At 34.6% G+C, this 22583-nt stretch overlaps 2 protein-coding genes across 14 annotated transcripts in view; both read right to left on the reverse strand.

Annotated features, from left to right (window-relative positions):
* LOC123538647 (roundabout homolog 2-like) overlaps window positions 1-4654 on the reverse strand; it is a 35992-nt gene extending 31338 nt beyond the window's left edge. For 10 of the 11 annotated variants that reach the window (XM_053529609.1, XM_053529605.1, XM_053529602.1 and 7 more), the window contains exon 1: window positions 4597-4654. The gene's annotated coding sequence lies outside the window, so the exon portion shown is untranslated. Of the gene's footprint in view, window positions 1-4542 lie in introns of all 11 variants that reach the window. The other variant, XM_053529601.1, reaches the window with a different exon arrangement.
* An 8331-nt stretch (window positions 4655-12985) lies between these two features.
* Window positions 12986-22583, reverse strand: part of LOC123538427 (uncharacterized) — a 42579-nt gene continuing 32981 nt past the window's right edge. For all 3 annotated transcript variants that reach the window (XR_008368313.1, XR_008368314.1, XR_008368312.1), the window contains exon 7: window positions 12986-21187. The gene's annotated coding sequence lies outside the window, so the exon portion shown is untranslated. The remainder of the gene's footprint in view (window positions 21188-22583) is intronic.

Here is a 22583-nt window from a genome sequence, read left to right on the forward strand (position 1 = left end):
AAGTCGTTTTTTAATTTATATTCATTTTAATAACTAAAAAATTTTTTTTTTTAGTAATAGTTTAAGAAAAAGTATAAATAAAATTTAATTTCTATGTCATTTGGTTTATGCAAAAGGGTCTAAGTCATGATATGCAACGTTTAAGCATGGAGTTTAGACTCAGTGTAATGCAAATTAACATGTTTGTGTAACGTTTTGTTTCTGAAATATCTGACATTATATCACTCTTGTTCAATACACTAATATGCCATTTAGATAATTACTTATGAGCTTAATAATAAATTCATTGATTTGTTTTAAACCGAACAGCCATCAAAGCTCCAGAACTCTTATTCAACTTCCTTGTGATAACCAATGCTACTAAATACTTTTTACATCTTATAAAGAAAATACGGTCTGATGAATCAACATGTTCTTTCCTTATCCCAAAGCCCTATATATTTTGGACTAGAAAATGGAGATAGTAACTTTTCACCCCTTATCAGTTCGCATTCAATAACAATCAAGGATTCACCTCATTTCACACTTTAACATTTCAATGTTGAAAACCATTGCATCTAGGAAGCACAAGAATGGAAAATATGAATTGTTAAATAAGAGAAAATTTTAAAACATTCATCAAAAGGGGCCATGAGAATGGTCTTTAGCAATAACTTTATGCATTTTCCAAAGAATAATCATGGTTAAGGGCTGAAGGGGTATATGTTAAGGGCCCGTGTTCGATTCTGAAAATTGTGGCTTGGCAGGCTTCACGATTGTCTCACTTACACTTAATTTTAAGACAATGCAAAGTTTTCTGCAAACTGGCATAACCACATATGTTCAATGATCCGTCCCATGTAAATCCTTTACCTTTATAATTAAATACATTTAAATGAAATTCTATATCTTAACAACCAATCATCCATTTGGAATAGACGAAACGGACTATCATGACACCAATGACCCCTACAATTCATTCCATAAGGGACTACATTGATACATCACATGTAACCACGAGAAGTAACCTGATATGTGTGTAATGCACGCTGGGGCATCATCAACCACATCGTTATTGTCCCAGTGCAGACCACAGCAGATACTGGTCAACATTAAAGAATGAAATGCTACGGGTAAAGGCGTATATTGACATGTTATTGAAAATTAGTCCTGAGTTTGTTGTATTTCATGATATATCAGTATACAGCATTTAGAGGGAAACTATTTAACAAAGACACCACAAATTAAACACCTATCTACAAACAGTCTTTTAATTTGTCAAATAAATATATTAACAGTGCGCCAATTAAGAGTGCAAGTTTAAAAATTAAGCAGGTTAAAGCATCAGATATCAGTCAGAAAACTGTGCCAATAAAAATGCAATTATTATTTCGCATTATTGCTGCATAGAAATTTCAATAGTATATATAGCAACAGATCCGTTTTCTCTGTGTGAAAAATGTAAACAGTGGAAATTGACCTTTCAGTGCAACGAACTGTTCCATACCCATCAAATATTTGGCTCTCATATGACCCCTCAATAGTGTGATTCTTTGTGCGGGCCATGATTCACCCCATTTTGAAAACTTTAAAGACGTTGGCGAATTGACGAGGCATACATGTGAGCGGCCATTAAAAACAGGGTTCCACTTTAACGCAGCCTAATAAAAATGGTTTAATTATGGTCTAATTTGTGATCTTTCTAAAATTACAAAATCGATTAACGTCTGAAGTCATTTTCAAAAAATTTCATTCATTATTTTCTTTCATTTTAAGTGTATGCTTAGTTTAACGATTAGGGTTACTCATTTTACTACACTGCTCCTGTCATACACACATACAAGTAACTTGTGACTGCAGGTTAGTCAGTTCGGACTGCGTACATCGATAGAAACGATATCGATAATGACGATTTATTTTTGCACTGGAATATCGTCTCCATTATTCTTAAATCGATATTTTAAAGAGAAAAAAACTTCCAATAAACACCAATCCCTCAAAACTTAAATTACAAAGTTGTAAATTGATAAAGTTCAAAGTTGAAGTGAAGGAAATAAATGAAAGTTTTTATAATAATTTATTGTTTTACGTTGTATTTCTAAATTAAATACACACAACAACATGTACAGAGACTTACGCAAAAACTTAAAAATAGTTACAGAAGGTATATAAAGGCATCGGACAATGTTGTCTCTCACTAACAAGTCGATATACATGGTTCTCGATATTTGTCTCTGTAATATCTATCAGGCCGATATGCCTAAGACCAATCAATACAGTAATTCCGATCAGCACCTTAGACTCAAGTCTTCAGAGGTAGTTACCTGTTGGCTCATAGGTCTGATGAACTGTGCAAAGCTTCTCACTAAGGGTTTAAACTTTATTGCTGCAGCATTCAATTACGAAAATGTAATTTGTGTTCAAACTTTACATTGTATTATCCATGATTCATCGTAGGCAAGTGGTACCTATCATTGTTTTTTAGAAGAATGGCCTATTTAGGACTTGAAATCAGTTAAGTTCCACCAAGTCCTACAAGCCTACACTGATTTAGTCCATGGTTGAAACTTGACATTACCATCCAGATCAAAATAGCAAGTCAAACTAAGGAGGACTTCGTATCCACTCGACATTAAATTATTTCGAACATTCAAGCAATAAACTGTTGATAAATAAACTTTGATACACATTCATACCAATCAGGTCACACACTTGCCATGTAGTAACGACTTATGAAATCCAAAATACAAAAGTGCACTAATCGTTACTATTTTCCTGAAAATCTTGGGAATACTTAGACCAACCAATAATCTTCGAACAGCAGCCACATGATGAAGACTTTGTGTTTTCGATGAAATGTTTTAACAAGATTGCAAGAACTCAGTAAAAAGGAGTAAACAGAAATTCTAAGCACACGATAGGAAACTAAGCATGTTTCAAGCAAAGAAACAAGAAAAAATGATCTGCAGTTTAAAATGAAAAAGAGATAACATGTCAACTAAAGAGCAATCGCTTATTTCTGAACGCTCAGACTGATTTTTTTGTATAAAGTAGAAAAATTTTTACCATGATTTTAGTAAAAATCCATAATTCTTGCAAAGATAGATGGATTATGTTGTCTCTATTTTATTTGTAAAGTCACCTTATGTATGTAAACATGTTAACCAGTTTCAAACAACAGCAATGATATTTACAGAAAAAAGTTTACCTAAACAACTTTCTCAAAATCTAGCAATTCTAATCCAAAGCCATATCTGCAGTCGAAGATACGTCTTGTGTATATGGTCATAGATGCTGAACATATGTATTTCAAGCATAACATTAAGGTGAGAAAAAACTGATCTAAAGCTTCATGCAACGCGACGTCCAAAACAGTTTATGCGCTACCACTCGTATCTTTTTTTCAATGAAAATCACGATGAGCAAATATGCAAAAAGTGCAAACCTAACAATATCTAAGTTTCTATGTAAGGAAAACGTTCACAGTTTGCAAATACTCAAAACGAGATAACAGAACTAAGTGATAAAATAACAAATTCCTTTAGTAAAACAATTCAAGAAATGTTGGTCAATTTGTAACACCCAAATGTGGTGTTGTTAGAACAAGTTTGTACAGTTGAATCAATCATTTAGAATACTTGATGTTAATAAGGAATTACCCAATTATAAGTAAAATAAGGGGTACATGAAAGTTAGGTATGTTGTGAGCGGTGTATGTTTTTGTAACCTTTTAATCTGACACTAAATCACAAGTATTGACAGACTCAGAGAAATTATCAAATTCTTAACTAAAGATTGACGTGGAAGGACAAATGTGTCAGACGACCTCCATACTGTATAGTCAGCAATATCTTCGGAATACATGTTCCAATGCTCTACCAATTTTGGATTCTTTGCCGTTATAGTTAGAACAAGTCCGTTTTGAATCTCCAGCTATAGCTTTCCATTTATAAACAATATCAAATCAACTATTTTGAGATTATTATACTTTCATCTCTAGCATCCCTTTGTACAACAAAATGTTGTAAAACTTTCAACACATAAAACCAAACATTTTGCAAGAAATGGAATGGTATCTTAACAAAATGGCGCTTTATTTGGGGAATGACCAAAGAAATATATCCGCAAAAAATAAAACAAAGCAAATTTCATTGGCAGCAACGTTACAAACAAATGTTGTTACATTTTAAAATGCGAATGCATTTACATTGTTGTCATGGGCGAAAGTAGTTGTTTTAACGCGAATTTTTGTTAGTTGTTAGTATTTCATGTACTTTGATTCATTGGCCGAGATAATGACCAAGCTTTTAAAATAACGTGAACCGATGATGGTACTAGACACGGTCCGAATGAATCTGACGGTGTAGCAGGTGAGTGAACAACATGTGATCATCGCAATTTCGTAACCCGTTCGCTTCAAGGGCGAATTACCCTACCACTTTCCTAGACCTGCTTATAACACTGTATTAATTATGTACAGGAAGCAGCCACTCAGCGACAGTAAGCTTGTCTAAATATTTCCTAGGACCGCGTCAAATGAGTTTGACTATCTTAAAAACTTACATTAAAACATTACTAACAGAAACTCCTTAATAAAATCGTGAAATTGCACGACACCTTTTATCAAAAATAAACTTGCAGAAATTGACTTCCTTTTTCTTGTGCAAAATCTGTGCAAATGGCGGAGAAGTAAAGAGGGGAGGTAATTGATACATGAATCAATAATTTAACTACAGGTTCCATTCTACCAATGTTGAAGGTGTCCGTGCAAACAGTTACAGGTCTATCTCCATTTAGTAAAAATGTTGGGAAAACTCATTTTTGTAAAATTTAGGTGAAATATGATATTTCCCAAAATACTTGCAGCTATAGATTGCAGTCATATTAAAAAGTTTCGTGTATTTTGCACCATTTATATCATTTTTATAACAAAAAAATCTTGTTTTTTGTAGATAATGTTTATGCAAAGAAGTATAAAATATAATTTATTTTTATAGCTCTTTGGTTTATGCAACAAGGGTTCTAAGTCCATGGAGTTATGCAACAAAGGTTCTAAGTCCATGGAGTTAAGACCATTGTTGCATTCAAACCATGATTTGTGAATCATTTTTTCCTAAATATATCAATGAAATATATCAATTTCACATACCTAATGACTTTAAGAATTATTGATATAGTCTTAATAAATAATATTACATTTGACTTGTGTTCTTTATATTATCCGAAACAGCCATCAAAGCCCTGAACTACTTGATGTCAACTCATTGTGGAGTTAGACCCAATGTTGCATACGTGAAATACCTTTTTTTCACTCTTAAACAGAAGAATACGCTGTTGGGGGAGTGAATCAAGTGCGGATTGTTCTTTTTTATGCCACAAATGCCCTAACTCCATTTTAACTAAAAATGGAGATAGGTAACTTTTTGCACGGACCCCTTTAATTCAGTTCTATCTTCATTTCATATAAACAATAAGGTATTCAGACCTCATTTTCAGCACTTTAGAGCATTTCAATGATATGAAAACCATATATGGTCATTTAGTATGACATGTCTTTTTATCAAAAATAGAAAAATATTGACATGCTGTTACAAATAAGAAAAATCTGTTCTGAGAGACATCATCCTCTAAAAATGCCCCCATGAAAATACCGGTAGCCATTTAGCAATTAAGAGTATATAGACATTTTCTCAAAGAATAAATGCATTGGTTGAGAGGGCTAAGAGGCTTTCGTATGGAGGTGAAGGCCCTGTGTTCGATTCCTGGCTACTCCCATTGTGGTGTGTCCTTGGGCAAGGCACTTTATCACGATTGTCTCAATTGACCCAACTGTAAATGGGTGTTAGCAAATTGCTGGGGGTAAGATATAATTTGTTTTTTTCTGTTCTTAAAATAGGATCACTCAAAAGCTCTACAGAGCTTATGTTCATTGTTTCACAAAGTGATGGTAAATAAAATTTACCTTTACCTTTAATAATTAAACTTATTCCAAGAAATTTACAATGAAAATGGTCTAGATCTGTAACAATCTCAATACAATAAGCAATAAAAGTAAGCCGAAAGTACGACTGTCATTATACTCGTATGACCCATTATACCAGATTTCATCCATAACATGGAACTACATTTTGGATTACTTCACATGTAACACTGAGAAGTCACTTCCTGTTTTGTGTAATCCGTCCTTTAGCCTGCTGGTGGTCCATCCAGTGCGAACCAAGATCAGCCTGCACATCCGTGCTGCCCATGGTCTGCACTGTTCACCATCTAGTCAGTATAATTTGGTAAGCACCCCTTTTAATAATTAATGGTACTGTCCAAATTAAGAAATAGACATGTTTATTGAAAATTAGCAGAGTTTAAAGCATTGTACACTATATCTTCATATGATGTCAGTATAAAGCATCTTATGCTGGCAAATATTATATTATTAATAAGACATCCACAAAATTAAACACCTATCTACAAGAACAGATTTTTCCTTTTCCATTTGTCAAAAATAGTAAACAGTGCTGTCCAAATTAAAGAATGGACAAGTTTAATGAAATTAAGCAGAGTTTAAAGGCATCAGATATCAGCCAAGAAAACTCTGCCAAAAAAAACATTGTCCATTATATCTTCGCATGATGTCTGCATAAAGCATCTAATTGCGGCAAATACTATATCATTAAAACAGAATTTTCCTTTTTCATTTGTCAAAAATAGTAAACAGCTTAGACAATTGACCTTTTCAGTGCAACCACCTGTCTTCTACATACACATTTCATTCTTGTAAATGATATTTGCTCTGCAATGATGAACCACCTCGATAGCCTAGCTGTAGAATAATCACTTTGAGTGCAGGAAGCCATGGATTCTATCCCCAGAGGTTTTATGATAAAAACTTTAAAAGACTTGTGCGAATTATGACGAGGGCAACAGTGAACAGCGGACTCAATATAAAATACAGGGGTTTTCTCAAAAGTTTAAACAAGCTAGGCTAGATAAAAATAGGATACTTATATCACTCTTGATTTTGTATGTTCTTCTCTAAAATTAACAGAGAATCGGATAAGTCTTTGGAGTGATTTTCCTTATGAACCACACATATTTTACTTGCTAGGGCTGTTTAGTGTGTCTTTTTCACTGCCCTTGTATGACCATAAATTTACTGTGTGGTCCCGCCAAGGCTTTAGTTCATTTCCGGTAGGGCTGTCATCGATAGAAACGATATCGATATATCAACGATATTTTTTTTGTCGATCGATTATCGATTCCCATTTTCAAAAATCGATATTTTACAGAGAGAAAAAACTATCCAGATAAACACTCAGACCCTCAAAAACTATAAAGTTCACAAAGTTGTAAATTTGGATAAATTCAAAAGAGAAGTGAAGGCAAAATAAAAATGAAAGATTTTATTAATTTTTATTTATTTCTTTTATTTCATAAATACAAATACAACACAATCAAACAGTAATATGAAAAGTAGGCAATAAAACTAAAAATAGCATTTACAGGAAGGTATATAGTATGCATACGGACAAATAGTTTGTTAATCTAACTTAATAATCGATATATCGATGTATCGTCGATATTTGTCTTCTGATATATCGGTATCGCCGATATGCCTAAGACCCAATCAATGACAGCCCTAATTTCCGGATCAGCACCAGTTCAGCACCATAAGGTTCTTTTCTGATGGTATTTATCCTTTGTCCTCATTATGGTTCTGATGAGCACTGTGCAAAGGTCTTCTCACTAAACGGGATTTCAAATACTTTACTTGCTGAGCACTTCAGATAAAAATGTAACCATATTCTGTGGCTTTGAAACTTTATACATTTGTTTATCCATGATTTCCATCTGTAGGCAAGAGTACATATCATTGTCAACTATTTTGGCAAAATTACGGCCCTTTTTGGACTTGGAAATCAGCTAAAGTTTTCATACAAGTCCATATTTTGCCTAACTAATTTGTCAAATGGCTTTGAAACTTTGACCACTTGTTTACCATCACAGTTCACATTATATAGGCAAGACTTCATAACTAGGCCAAGGACTTAAACTCAGTTTAACCCTTTTCTGACATAGAAATAAGTTAACTTTCTCAAACCATTCCATATTTTGCTTAAACTGTTTGATATTAACTTTGAAACTTTGAACACTTCATTACCATCATGGTCACACATTGCCATTTAGTGCAAGACTTATCGAAATCCATAAATACAGGAACATTGTTTGTCTAATCTATCTTTTTTCTTTTGTCTGAAAATCTGTGGTAATATTTTGACCCCATTCTTCAATCAATTCTTCGAACAGTCGAGCGCGCTGTCATCTGACAGCTCTTGTGTTTTCATGTAACATAGGTTATTTTTAACAGATTGTCCCCGACCTCCCAGTTATAATTGGGAGTAACCCCCGTAGAAGTATTCTAAAGCCACCTTTTGCATATGATAATTCTATGCATGTGTCTTCAAGGCAAAGAATGACAAGAACACAAATGATCGCGTTTTAGAATGTAAAGGATATCACATGTCAAAACTAACAAGAGCACCGCCTTGCAGGTGCTGACGCTCATCTGATTTTTTTGTATAATAGAAAAATTTTCCTACCCATGATTTTCTAAGTCCAAAAAGGGCCATAATTCTTGCAAAAAGCAGGATGGAGTTATGTTTCTTCATGTACAGAGTCAGCTTATGATGGTAAACAACTGTTGCAAGTTTCAAAGCAATAGCAATGATAGTTTAGGAGAAAAGTTTACCTAAACATAAAACTTTACCAATAAATCTGATATTTTCTAAGTCCAAAAGGGGCCATAATTCTTGCAAAAAGCAGGACAGAGTTACGTTTCTTGCTGTATATGGTCAGTTTATGATGGTGAACAAATGTTGTAAGTTCCAAAGCAATACCTTTGATAGTTTTGGAGAAAAACTGACCTAAACATAAAACTTAACCTGGCAACGCCGACGCCAACACCGATCAAGTGATGACAATAACTCATTTTTTTAAAAAAAAAATCAGATGAGCTAAAAATGCAAAAAGTGAAAAATAACAATTTTACAGTGTTTCTTATGACATAATTGATAACACATTCACAGGTTTTCAGTGAGTATCTTTTCGAACTGAGATAAGAATGAAAGTGCATAAAAACTTTAACCTGAAATTCTAAGTAAAAGGGGGCATAATTCAAGAAATATTGGTACCAGAGTTATGGACCTTGCGTCATATGATGTGGGTGATATAGGAAACAACTATTTTAAGTTTGAATCAAATCCATTTAGTAATAACTGTGATAGTGATAGAGTGAAAGTGCATCAAAACTTTAACCTGAAATTCTAAGTAAAATAAGGGGATAATTCATGAAATATTAGTGTTAAGAGTTATGGCCTTGTGCCATATGATGCGGGTGATGATGAGGAATAACTATTTTAAGTTTGAAACAAATCCATCAAGTATTACAGACATCAAGTGAAAGTGCATCAATACTTTAACCAAAGTGCTGACGTGGAAGGATGCCGACGCTGGGTCAAGGACAGCTCTCCATACTTTGTATAGTCAAGCTAAATATCTCTCTTGGAAGATACATGACCCCTACTTCACTTTGGGTTCTTGTGGTTTATAAGTCACTTAAGAACAGAAGGCAAGTAATCCTTTTTTAAGATGGGCCAGGCTATGTGTTACAGTCCATTTGTGTAAACTAATATTTCAAAATCATACAAGTAATTTGAAGATTTTTATACTTTCATCTCTGGCAGCCCCTTTGTACAACCAAGGAGAATTGTTTGAACAACTTTTCAAGCGGACCACTGAAGGAACTTCCAAACCAAGTTTTGTAACAAGCAAATTTGATGAATTGGTATCCCATCAAATGGGTTTGTGGTGAGGAATGGCAAAGAAATATATCCGGCAAAAAAATTAAGAGTGATGCTAAGAAGCAAATTATTTCATTAGTCAGGATTACTTTAACAGAAAACAAATGTTGATTACATGTACATAATACAAATATGTTACATTTTGATCTAATGTGTAATGAAATTATTTGAATGGAATATGTTTACTGTAATAAGCTTAGCTTTCAGAATTATATGGAGTTATTTGAAATGTGAGCTTGAAGTGTAACCAGAACAAAATATTGTATTCTAGTAGTTTAGCACAAAGTGTCGTTATTTAACATATACATTTAAACTTAAAAGAACAGATGTCCTTTAAGGAGAGCACAATCAAGTAAGAAATCTGGAATGCGTATGGTGATGGGGCTGAGGGGTGGGTGGGTGTTTGTGGTTACAACTATGATGTGGAATATAAGGAATAACTATTTTAAGTTTGAAACAAATCCATCAAGTAATGGACGGGCAATGCTAAAACCATATCCCTCCGACTTTAGTAGGGGATAAAGAAAATCCATATAGTGCTTTTGGAGAAATTGTTGATGATGGACACACACACACAACAGATACAGTGTGATCACAATAGCTTACCATGAGCTAAAAATTTTGGCTGCAGAAAAAAATTATAACATCTGCCTTCATTAGTCTTAATTTGCTTCGCTTTCTTTTATGTCAGCTTATTTGGAGTACGAAACCAATTGAAAACAAGGCAGTCTGAAAGACAGCTCAATCCCACACCACTGTTATGGATAGTGAAAGGGTAAACCTTTGACCTTGAGCTGTGACCTTGACTTTGAACTAACATGGCTGACTCATGAATTCTGCAAATCATCTTGACGAGGTGACCATTTGATCCAAGTTTCATGAAAATCCTTCAAGAGGTTTAGGAGATATATAGCTCAAACCTTTGACCTTGAGTTGTGACCTTGACCTTGAGTTGACATGGCTGACTCATGAGTTCTTGTTTTGTTTGTTTGTTTTGGGTTTAACGCCGTTTTTCAACAGTATTTCAGTCATGTAACGGCGGGCAGTTAACCTAACTAGTGTTCCTGGATTCTGTACCAGTACAAACCTGTTCTCCGCAAGTAACTGCCAACTTCCCCACATGAATCAGAGGTGGAGGACTTATGATATCAGACACAATGTCGTTTATCAAATAGTCACGGAGAACATACGCCCCGCCCGAGGATCGAACTCGTGACCCCGAGATCCGTAGACCAACGCTCTTACCTATTGAGCTAAGCGGGCGGGCTTTCATGAGTTCTTGATGAGGTGCCCATTTGACCAGTCTGATGAAAATCCTTCAAGGGGTTTAGGAGATACAGTGGACACAAAATGGAACACTCAAACCTTTGACCCTAAGTTGTGACCTTGACCTTGAACCGGCATGGCTGACTCATAAGTTCTGCACATTGTCTTGATGAGGTGATCATTTGACCTAAGTTTTATAAAATTCAAACTCTTTAGGAGTTATAGAGCAGACACAAAATGGAAGGCCAAAACCTTTGACCTTGAGTTGTGACTTTGACCTTGAGTCAGCCATGCGTTCTGCACATTGCCTTGATGAGGTGATCATTTTACCCAAGTTTCATATGAATTCTTTAAGGGGATTAGGAAATACAGAGCGGACACAAATGGAAGGCTCAAACCTTTGACCAGAGTTGCTACCTTGACCTTGAGCCAATATGACTGACTCACAAGTTCTGCACATTGCCTTGATGAGGCGATCATTTGACCAAAGTTTGATGAAAATCCTTCAAGAGTTTAGGAGATACAGAGCGAACACAAAATGGAAGGCTCAAACCATTGACACCAAGTTGTGACCTTGACCTTGAGCATGCATGGCTGACTCATAAGTTCTGCACATCGTCTTGATGAAGGGACCATTTGACCGAAGTTTTATAAAATTCCTCCAAGGAGTTTAGAAGATACAGAGCGGACACAAAATGGAAGGCTAAAACCTTTGACCTTGGGTTGTGACCTTGACCTTGAGCCAATAAGGTTGGATCATGAGTTCTGCACATCGTCTTGATGAGGTGATCATTTGACCCAAGTTTCATGAAAATTCTTCAAGGGGTTTAGGAGATATGGAGTGAACACTGTTACGGACAGACGGAAGGACCATTCCTTGATTAATTATCAAAAGCATCTTTTACTTCAAATATTGTATAATTACTAATGACTTTTGTAACTAGAAATGTGTCCATGGGACACAGATGACCTCACTACATGACAAAGGACACAGATCAACTTTGGGAAAACAATATGTTGCTATTTAAAAAAAAATGCCAAAAATAACCATATATAATGTACATATAAACATATATGCTTTCTTGAGGTCAAATACTTTCGGAGCTACGCGCGTCAACATTAAAATGACCAATTTTTAACTAAGTCGGGGGCCATAACTCCTACATGACTGAATGAATTCTGATGCGAAACCCCAGGTGCTGACCAACATTCCTGTAAACTTTGGTGACTCTTGGTCAAATATTTTTGGAGCTAAGCACAACACAACATCAGAATGACCAATTTTTTACTAAGTCAGGGGCCATAACTCCTACACGACAGAATGAACCTGGACACGAAAGCCCAGGTGCACAACTACACATGCTGACCAACATTCCTGTAATGTTTTGTAACTCTATGTCAAATACTTTTGGAGCTAGGCACAACATAACACTAAAATGACCAATTTTTACAAAGTCAGGGGCCATAACTCCTACAAGACTAAATGAATCCGGACACGAGACCCAGGTGCACAACTACACAGTCATGCTGACCAACATTCCTGTAAAGTTTTGTGACTCTACGTCAAATACTTTTGGAGTTAGGCGTGACACAACATTCTCAGGACAGACAAGGACAAATCTATATGCCCACCCACAAAGTGGGAGCATAAAAACTGTTGTTTTTTTTCAAGCTGCCATGGTTACAGTAATCGTTTTGCATTGAAAAAGATATACATCACCCTAAATTTACATTTGTTTTAGCTGATATTGCTACACAGTCATATACTTTAAATGAAACTTTTTGATAAATAACAGGTGTGTATGTTTAAGGATTAAAGCTGTTCACACTGGAAAATAACTTTGATGCCAAGGAAATGAATGGTAGAAAAAAACAAAATCAAAATTATGTACATTTATTTTGTCATTGAAACATATTGAACAAAGAACAATGTATATCCAAGAACGAGAAATATCCTATCAAAACATTAAGAAATATACATAATACATTCATGGATCTTTTAGCAGCCAATGTGTTCAATTCTGAAAAAAGAACAAACTCTTGTTTTAAAAAGCGTATTATATCAAATGTTCTACAGGACAGATGTTTCTGCAATATTTTGCAAGATTCAATCATAAAATGTAAATATTTCTTTGGAAGGACAGATATACTTATGTAGACTTAAGTCTTAAGTAAATTTATTCAGACAACCCCTGACCATGCACATTTCAAGGCAAGTTAATCCTCAGTAACTACACTCTGCAATTTCAGAATACATCTCTCAATTCTTTTTGAAAATTATCAAAATACAAAATTAAAAAAAATAAATAAGTAAATGTACATGTTGGTAAATTAGAATCTTATAATTATGTCTTGTATATTAATGTATATCATATTATTATGTATGAAAGTAAGACGTTAATAAAATATCTGTCTGTCTCTCTGTCTGTCTGTATAGCCAACAATGAATCCATTCTCAAGATTAACAGACCATCTTACATGAACAGTTCTTAAATTTGTTGGAAAATCAGCCAGAATTTCAGTTGTTCGCTTTAGCCATTGGCTAGTCAGTACATGGGGTTATAATTTAAAGGTGGTCAGTCACATTTAAACAACATTTAATGACATTTTTTACTTTTTGTATATTCTGGTAGAGAATTATTTAAGGAACAAAAAGACCGATTACATAGAGTTAGATTCCTGTTTGAAATGTATATTCTATTATTTTTATAAAATTTTGTAATTACTCCCCTTTAATATGAAAGTATATAAAAAGCTGGGTATTTCTTTTAATTTCGATACAATGTCTAGTTTTACATTTGCATTTGATAGACATATCAACTATTGAACAATCTGAACCAAAATGCAAGTTTAAAAGCTGTGTGTAGCTTCTGAATTCATTTATTTCCAATCTATCTTGGTTGCAAAACCAAGATAGGCAAAGGGAGGTAATAATAATTTTTCAAACTTGCTTTTCTAATGAATTCCATCTAAATACATAATTTTTAATGCAAATATTTTACAAATATATTACCGGTACAATATGTCTAATATTTATACATTTCCTTAGGCAAAGTATGTTTATCAAATTTATACTTATGATAAAATAACTCTATCTTGGTTGGGCAACCAGGAAAGGAAAATGAAATTTTAAAAATACCTCCAGTGAAAATCTAATTTGTATTAAGTGTTAAGTGAACAAATCCGTTACATGGCCAAAATCTGATTATCCACCTTTAAGTACAATACATGACGCAATATTGGTACTTTTACAACTGTTGAACCTTTTGTCAAAATCAACATTTCTTTACACAGGAAATCCTTAAAATATGATGTTACATCAGACTCTTATTAGGAAAATGGTAAATTGTTGTGAATTTTCAAAGCAGATTCACCAAAACATCAAGCATGTCAATCCATTATTTTTGCTGTATGTTCTATTCATGTAAACTCAATATCTACTGTAGAAAGAATATAATTAGATCTTTTTATTTTGGCACACAACAAGCCTCCATGTATATACCAACTGTCAGATGGTGTGCAATATTACAAAAATTCAAAGTCTGACATACAAAAATTCCCTATAATTAGCCCATGTGTATCATTTTCACAATACATTAATCAGTTAAAAATTTATGTAAAAGCAATTAAACTATATGAAAATTTAATAAAATCCATGTCAATTAACAGGCCCTTGGTAAAAATAACTATCAACATTTTTAAGAGAGGTCATTCAAAGATTTTTTTTTTACAAGACTGAAAAAAGAATAATTTATTCAAACAACATATTTCCATTTTCCAGGGTGTCCAGTTTATGATCTTTTTCAGTCAAAGTCACATCCATCATCATTTTCGACAGGTCCAAACCAAAAAAGTGACTGATCTTTGTTCAAGTATATTCATAGCTTTAAGTACTTCCATTAAAAACAAGAGGGCCATGAAAGTCCTGTATCGCTCACCTGACCTACTGACCTAAAGATCATCAAGATTAACATTCTGACCAAGTTTCATGAAGATACAGTCATAAATGTGGCCTCTAGAGTGTTAACAAGCTTTACCTTTGATTTGACCTGGTGACCTAGTTTTTGAACCAAAAAGTAACAAAAACTAATCCTGCCACTGTTTTACAATATCACTACTTTAGCTACAGTCTGTCCAATGTTCTAAAAAGCAATTTTGAATTTAGTATTCAAACACTGTGTTTTACAAAGAAATTCATTTACCATTCACTCATTGTGTTTTACAAAATAATTCATTCAACATTCATCCACCCTTTTTGCTCCATAATTCAATCATCATTCATTCACTGAACATTCATTTACTATAATTAACAGTGTTATTTAAAAAAATCAGTTATCATTTATTCTATGATCCTTTATACTTATAACATGTCAAAATTTACCTACACATTGATATTTTAATAAAAATTCAATTGCTGACATTAACCTTTATTCTACCATGTCATTCCTATTTCTTGAAATTTAGATCAAAAATGTTCAAAAATCCAGGCACGTGCAGCTGTTGAAAACAAAAAAAAAATGTTTAAAGCACGGCGAGGCCAAAACTTCCCTTGAAATATTGTGATATGATAGTTTTCTGAAACCAGTTGCCAGTATTTCTTTCTTTATCCTACCATATCACTTAAACATAAGATTATTAAATGCAAAAAGTGGTAGTTTTATTTCTAGACCTGTAGCAAGTTACTATCATTTAATAGGATCATTAACCAAATGACCCACTCTACCACAGTCCTATAACATGAAACTTAAATGATAAAATAATACAACACAATAATAAACAACAATTGTTTAAACTAAAATGCAGAAAAATGTAATGGCTAAACTCATGTTATTCTTTGACTTGCTAGTAAACTTATAAGTTGAGGATTTTCTCCAAACTTCAATGGCTTAACTTGCCACATAATCATGTGCAAGCACAATGACATGGTAGTGTTGCATCCCTAAGACTGTCAAGTTTGACAGTGGCTAGAATAAAACAAGTATACTACACGTCCAAGGTCAGCTGCCAGTCTCCATATAAGCCAAAAAGCCAAAACTTCTGGCAGTCTTTTTGCAGTAGTATCTCATCAGCTGTCAGGAAGACACACAAAATTTCTTGCACACTGCTCAAACACACATTGTTTATTTACAACTTATAAAAATAATTGATGATAATTTTCCTATTTTCTTCAGCAACTAATTCCTATCTCTGAAATTTAGTCCAAAAATGAATAAATGTTGCCGAAATTGCCCTTATAAGTGAAATGTGGTGATATGGTAGTTTTCATGAAAAACCTGTAGCCAGTATTAGACACTTAGCATTATTCTACCATATCCCTAACAGCTAAGACTATCAAAACATTATCATGTAAGAAACACAAAGAAATATTTTTTTTTTCTTAACCAATTTATTCAAAACTGGCTTTAATGTTACCAGTATCATCAAGTCAAAGTCTTAATATTCAAACAGTGTCAAAAAAAAACAACTTTAATATTGTATAAACATAAAAGAACGATATGATCCGAGATGCAGCCCTCTCTTGATGATGGATTTTTACCAAACTTTTGCGAACAGCCTGGCTACAAATGTTGCACATATACAATGATATGGCAATACCTGTTACCTTATTATGTGATGTGGGCTGACTTAAACACAATCATACAATGCACTTTAACACAACAGTGGCAGTAATAAAAACCTTATGCTACCTTACCATCCCTATCTACTGAAATTTAGTCCAAAAATACATGGCCAAAACCATCCTTAAAATGTGGTGATATGGCAGTTTTCTGAAACCAATAGCCAGTTTGTTTTTTGTTGTTGTTTTTTTTTTTGCCTTATCCTACCATATCCCTAACATATGAATATTTACTAAATGCAAGAATAGCTTTTCTATTTTAACCTGTAGTCTGTTGCTCATGGATTTTGTTTAAACCAACCTGGCTACAAGCATTGACAAAATAAAAGGTAAGGTAGTATCTTTCAAGTATATTGAAATTTTGAGGCAGAAGCTTTTTTTAAGCTCTTAGTATAAGTATTACATACACCTTACAACAGATTCAGAGTGTGCACATGGAAGAAAAGCTATGCAGGGATATCATCCCTTTGTAGTATAAGCTCATGGTTCATACAGACCCAAAACAAGAGGGCCATGAAAGCCCTGTATCGCTCACCTGACCTACTGACCTTGAGATCATCAAGATTAACATTCTAACCAAGTTTCATTAAGATATGGTCATAAATGTGGCCTCAAAAGTGTTAACTAGCTATTCCTTTGATTTGACCCTGTGACCTAGTTTTTGACCCGACATGACCCAGATTCAAACTTGACCTTAAGATCATCAAGTTTAACATTCTGACTAAGTTTCATGAAGATACAGTCATAAATGTAGCCTCTAGAGTGTTAACAAGCTTTTCCTTTGATATGACCTAGTTTTTGACCCCACCTGACCCAGATTCGAATCTGACCTACAGATTATCAAGTTTAACATTCTGACCAAGTTTCATGAAGATACAGTCATAAATATGGCCTCCAGAGTGTTAACAAGCTTTTCCTTTGATTTGACCTGGTGACCTAGTTTTTGACCCTAGATGACCCAATATCAAACTCGTCCAAGACTTTATTGAGGGTAACATTCTCACCAAGTTTCATTAAGATTGGGCCAAAATTGTGACCTCTGGAGTGTTAATAATCAAATTGTTGACGCTGCCGCCACTGCCGATGGACGATGGACACAGGGCGATCACAAAAGCTCACCTTGGGCACTTTGTGCTCAGGTCAGCTAAAAACTGAATGATGATTTCTTATTTCACACTCTCTTGTAAAAACATTTCTTGAAACATTTCAAATTTACAATGACATTGTATTTTATTTATTTGTTAATTTATTATTTATTATCATCAGCACAGAGGAACATTTTTACAATACAAATGAGTATATCAGCCTGTACAAGCTTGTCACAAGCTTGCCGCAAGCTTGCGGCAAGCATACATTTTGGTTTGGGTACTGCCACTATAAACAGAGTTATATATAGGAGATATGTACAACACACAACACTTAAAATCTGAAGTTACCACTTAAAACTACACTCTATACATTTATGTTTTGTGGCATTTAATAACTTATTCCCTAAAATGCTATCTAATTTACACCATAAAATTTGCCTATTTATACAGTCATAAGCCTTCCTTAAGTCTATAAATGAACAATATGTCAACAACTTCATTTTCCACCGTGTACCAACAATACTTGTTAAAAGTCGATAGATGATCAATGGTACTTCAACTTTTATTAAGCAATTTTGGCCTTCAAATAAAATACAATTTGTTTTAACAAATAAGGTAAGTTTCTTATTTAACAATGACCAATAATTTTGTGTACGACTGGTGTGATAGAAATACCCACGTAAGACAACGGATCCTTAGTAGTGATTGTAGATCCTTTCAGTACAGGGTTAATAATATTTTTACCCAAAGCTTTTATAACTTTGCCAGTGTTATAACAGAAATTAAACATCAAATGCAAATACTGTGCCTCATATTTAAAACATATACTTGGTATTTCATCATATCTCATTACTCTATTATTTTTAACATTAAAAATAGCAGTTTTAACATCAAACAATGTGAATGTCTTGATCAGTACAATTATCTATATATACTTTGCTTTCAATATCTGCAATCCCTTCAAAAGACATGTCAGTTTTCAGTGTAAGTTATAAAAGTCTGTTTTCCACATATTTAAAACTAAAACTAAAACAGGGCTAGAAGTACAAATCCCAGAATCATCTACAAATTCAAATGGTACAGAACTTTGCCGGTTATCTCTTACATCTAATCCACGGATGAATAAATAATTTACCAAATTTCTGATACTAGTACATATTACTTAACTGTTGGTCAAAATAATCATGATCTCCACATATGCAGAAGATCCCATTTGTGGCAAAAAGCAAGCAAAAACAGTAAAAGGTTTCTCAAAACTTCTTTAGATTTAAAACTTAACCATAAAATTCCCTCATAGCTTATGTCTAAAATTTCAATACTAAAATGTTCTGCAAAAGACCTTTTTACAAAAATACAAACTCCACCTGAACCAGTTTGTGCATTTACGTGAATATTTTTTCTATTGTGTCCATAAAATACATAGACAGTTCTATTATCTTATCACCTGTTAGGTGTGTTTCTGAAATAACAATCACATCAAAATGAAGTTTATCAATAAAATTTGCTCTAAAATTAAAATTATCTGAGAAGCCATTTGTGTTCCATCCATTCACATTCAACCAAGTTTATTACAATAATTATAAAAGTCTCGGTCAAGATGCTGGCAGCCTCGACGGCTATCGTCTGTGTGTCTGTGCTCTCTCTGTCTTCCTATCATCTTTGAAATTTGCTCTGTCAACCTCTACTACTGAACTCCCAGGGTGTGGGTGGTAAGAATCATGCCCACTGCGTTCTCCTGAACAATATCTCATAGTTCTATTACTCCAGCCCTGTTTATCGAATGCACCTCTTCCATGATACCCGCCCTGTCCTTTATTCATGCCATGTCTGCAGTTCCCCACCTTTCTATCAAATCCTCCGTATCCCAATGACCACAATCAAGGTCACCAGCCTGGTCACGACTGGAATCATATCCTCGATTTCCAGAATGCTCGTTTCTATGCTGCTCACAACTTGTAGCTGTTTCTTCCACCAGATGAGAGCCATGGACATCCATGGTTTGCGGCACCAGCAGTCTGGGTCTGTGAGGACCCAAACCGGCCAGCCAAACCAGTTGTCCTGTTGGTGGGGTTCGCGGCACCAGCAGTCTGGGCATTGGAGACCCCAGACCGGCCAGCCAAACCAGTTGTCCTGTCAGTGCGGTTGTCATCACTAATCAAAAAAGTTTTGTGTTTTCAGTTTCTTCCGACTCCATATGGTGAATTCCATTCCTGTCAACATCTGTAGGGTTCACGGCACCAGCAGTCTGGGTCTGTGAGGACCCAAACCGTCCAGCCGAACCAGTTGTCCTATCATTTGGGTTCATGGCACCAGCAGTCTGGGCACTGGACACCCGAGACCGGCCAGCCGAACCAGTTTTCCTATCAGTGCGGTTGTCATCACTAATCAAAACAGTTTTGTGTTTTCAGTTTCTTCTGACTCCATATGGTGAACTCCATTCCTGCCGACGTCCATGGGGTTTGTGGCACCAGCTGTCAGGGTCTGTGAGTACCCGGACCAACCAGTCTAACTAGTTGTCCCGTCAGTGGGGTTTCCGGCACCAGCAGTCTGGGCACTGGACGTCCCAGATCGGCCAGCTGAACCAGTTGTCCTGAAACTGCTGTTAAGTCCAAAAGTTCCTCATTGTGCTTCAACACATTCAAAAATACACAAACTGCAAAAAATTACTTATAAAGTCCTCGGAACTACCCATGAAAACAGATGACACTTCTTTATAGCATGTGCAAAGGTATAGATGTCTCAGCATGCAGTTAGTCCACTTTTTCACCTTAGAGTCAAAATCTTTTGAATTTGGTAAAAATTCCAGTCTTGCACCACTGATAACATGTTTACTACCACAATCCACGTTAATTTGCCAAATAATAGTTTACAGAGACCACTGTAAACATTCAAACTGCCACCTTTCCAAAACTCAACTGCTCAAGTATGGCATGCCAGAACTAAATATTCATATACATGTCTTCTACTTTAGAATGTCACAGACAAGTTACAGAGATGCTTTTAAACTGTCCAAGTAAGTGTTATTTAAGACAGAATCTTGAGACTGTCAACAGTACAAAAAGATAAAAGATCTCCTGACTGCATACAACTGTCAAGATCCCTGGACTGCATACAACTGTCATGATCTCCTGATTGCATACAACTGTCAAGATCCCCCGACTGCAAAGTACAGTCGAGATCCCCGGACTGCATACAACTGTCGTGATCTCCTGACTGCATACAACTGTCAAGATCCCCGGACTGCAAAGTACAGTCGAGATCCCCTGACTGCATACAACTGTCGTGATCTCCTGACTGCATACAACTGTCGAGATCCCCTGACTGCATACAACTGACAATATCCCAGACTACATGTAACTGTTGAGATCTCCAAATTGCATACACTGAAAAATAGAGAACTAAGATTAACAATCTGATTTCATTCCTAAGACTGTGGGCGGGATATTAGTCTTCAGCATAATATTTGTGGCTTTTTGTTATTGAATAAAACTACTGACCTAGAAGCCAGCAGGAGGGTTTCCACTCACAAACCTGAATTGCATAAAGTTAACATGTACCTCAAACATTTAGAAAATTTCATGAGTAAATGTGTAATTTAAACAAATATATGTATAACATTTAACTATCTACTGCCTCGTGTGATGTCTATTACATATATATTTGTTTCCTATTTATTTAACCAAAAAATGTTAAGTCATAAAAAGAGGCATAATTTTGTAAAAAATACAAAGTAGAGTTATGGTTAAACCTGTGCTCTGCATGTCATATCATGTGAAGTTTCAATCCATTCCCATTAGTGGAACTGAGATACCCGATTACATACAAAAACAACAAAAAACTACTAGGTTGAAAAAGGGGCATAATTTTGTAAAATGCAAAGTAGAGTAGAACCTACACAGTGCATGTCACATCATGACGGTGAACAATTGTTTGAAATCTCAATCCATTCCCATTACTGGGTACTGAGATACCAGCTAACATGCAAAACAAAACCATACCCAAAAATTTCTAAGTCAAAAAAGGGGCATAATTTTGTAGCAAGAGCTGTCCATAAGACAGCGTGCTACACTATTGGCCATTTGACAGTAAAATGAATATATGTCTCAATAACAGAACTCTACTTTAAAAGGAAGATACACCAAGGGACATAATTCTGTCAAGAACACAAATTAGAATTATTGGGATTGTTAATTTGTTACCACACATGCAGATGATAATGGTAAAGATATATTTTGAGTTTCAAATCATTATCTTATATGGTACCAAAGTTATGTCCAGAAAACTAAGTTTGTCAAAAAAATTAAGTATGAAAGGGGCATAATTTGGTCAAAATACAAATCAAGAGTTATAGGGATTGTTACCACACATGCAGATGATGATAATGCAGATACATTTTAAGTTTGAAGTTTTTATCTTATATTGCATTAAAGTTATATCCAGAAAGTTAAGATTGCAAAAAAACCAAAAAACTTTAAATACAAAAGGGGCATAATTCTGTCAAAAATACAATTAGAGTTATGGGGTTTGTAGGTGATGATTATAAAGAAATACTTTTAATTTCAAGTCATTATCTTTTAAAGTACCAAAGATATGTCTATAAACGAAAAAATTCAACATGAAAATAATTCCAAGTATAACAACTTTGTGACCTTGACCTTGGGTATCATGGACCCAGCCCCTGCACATACTGTTTGTTCGCTGGACAATGTTCATGTGAACTTACAGTAAGATATAAGCAATAGTAACAAAGATATGACAGAAAAACAAAGGTTGCCGAAA

The sequence above is a fragment of the Mercenaria mercenaria genome, chromosome 18, assembly GCF_021730395.1.
Source record: "Mercenaria mercenaria strain notata chromosome 18, MADL_Memer_1, whole genome shotgun sequence".
NCBI classification, from domain to species: Eukaryota; Metazoa; Mollusca; class Bivalvia; order Venerida; family Veneridae; genus Mercenaria; species Mercenaria mercenaria.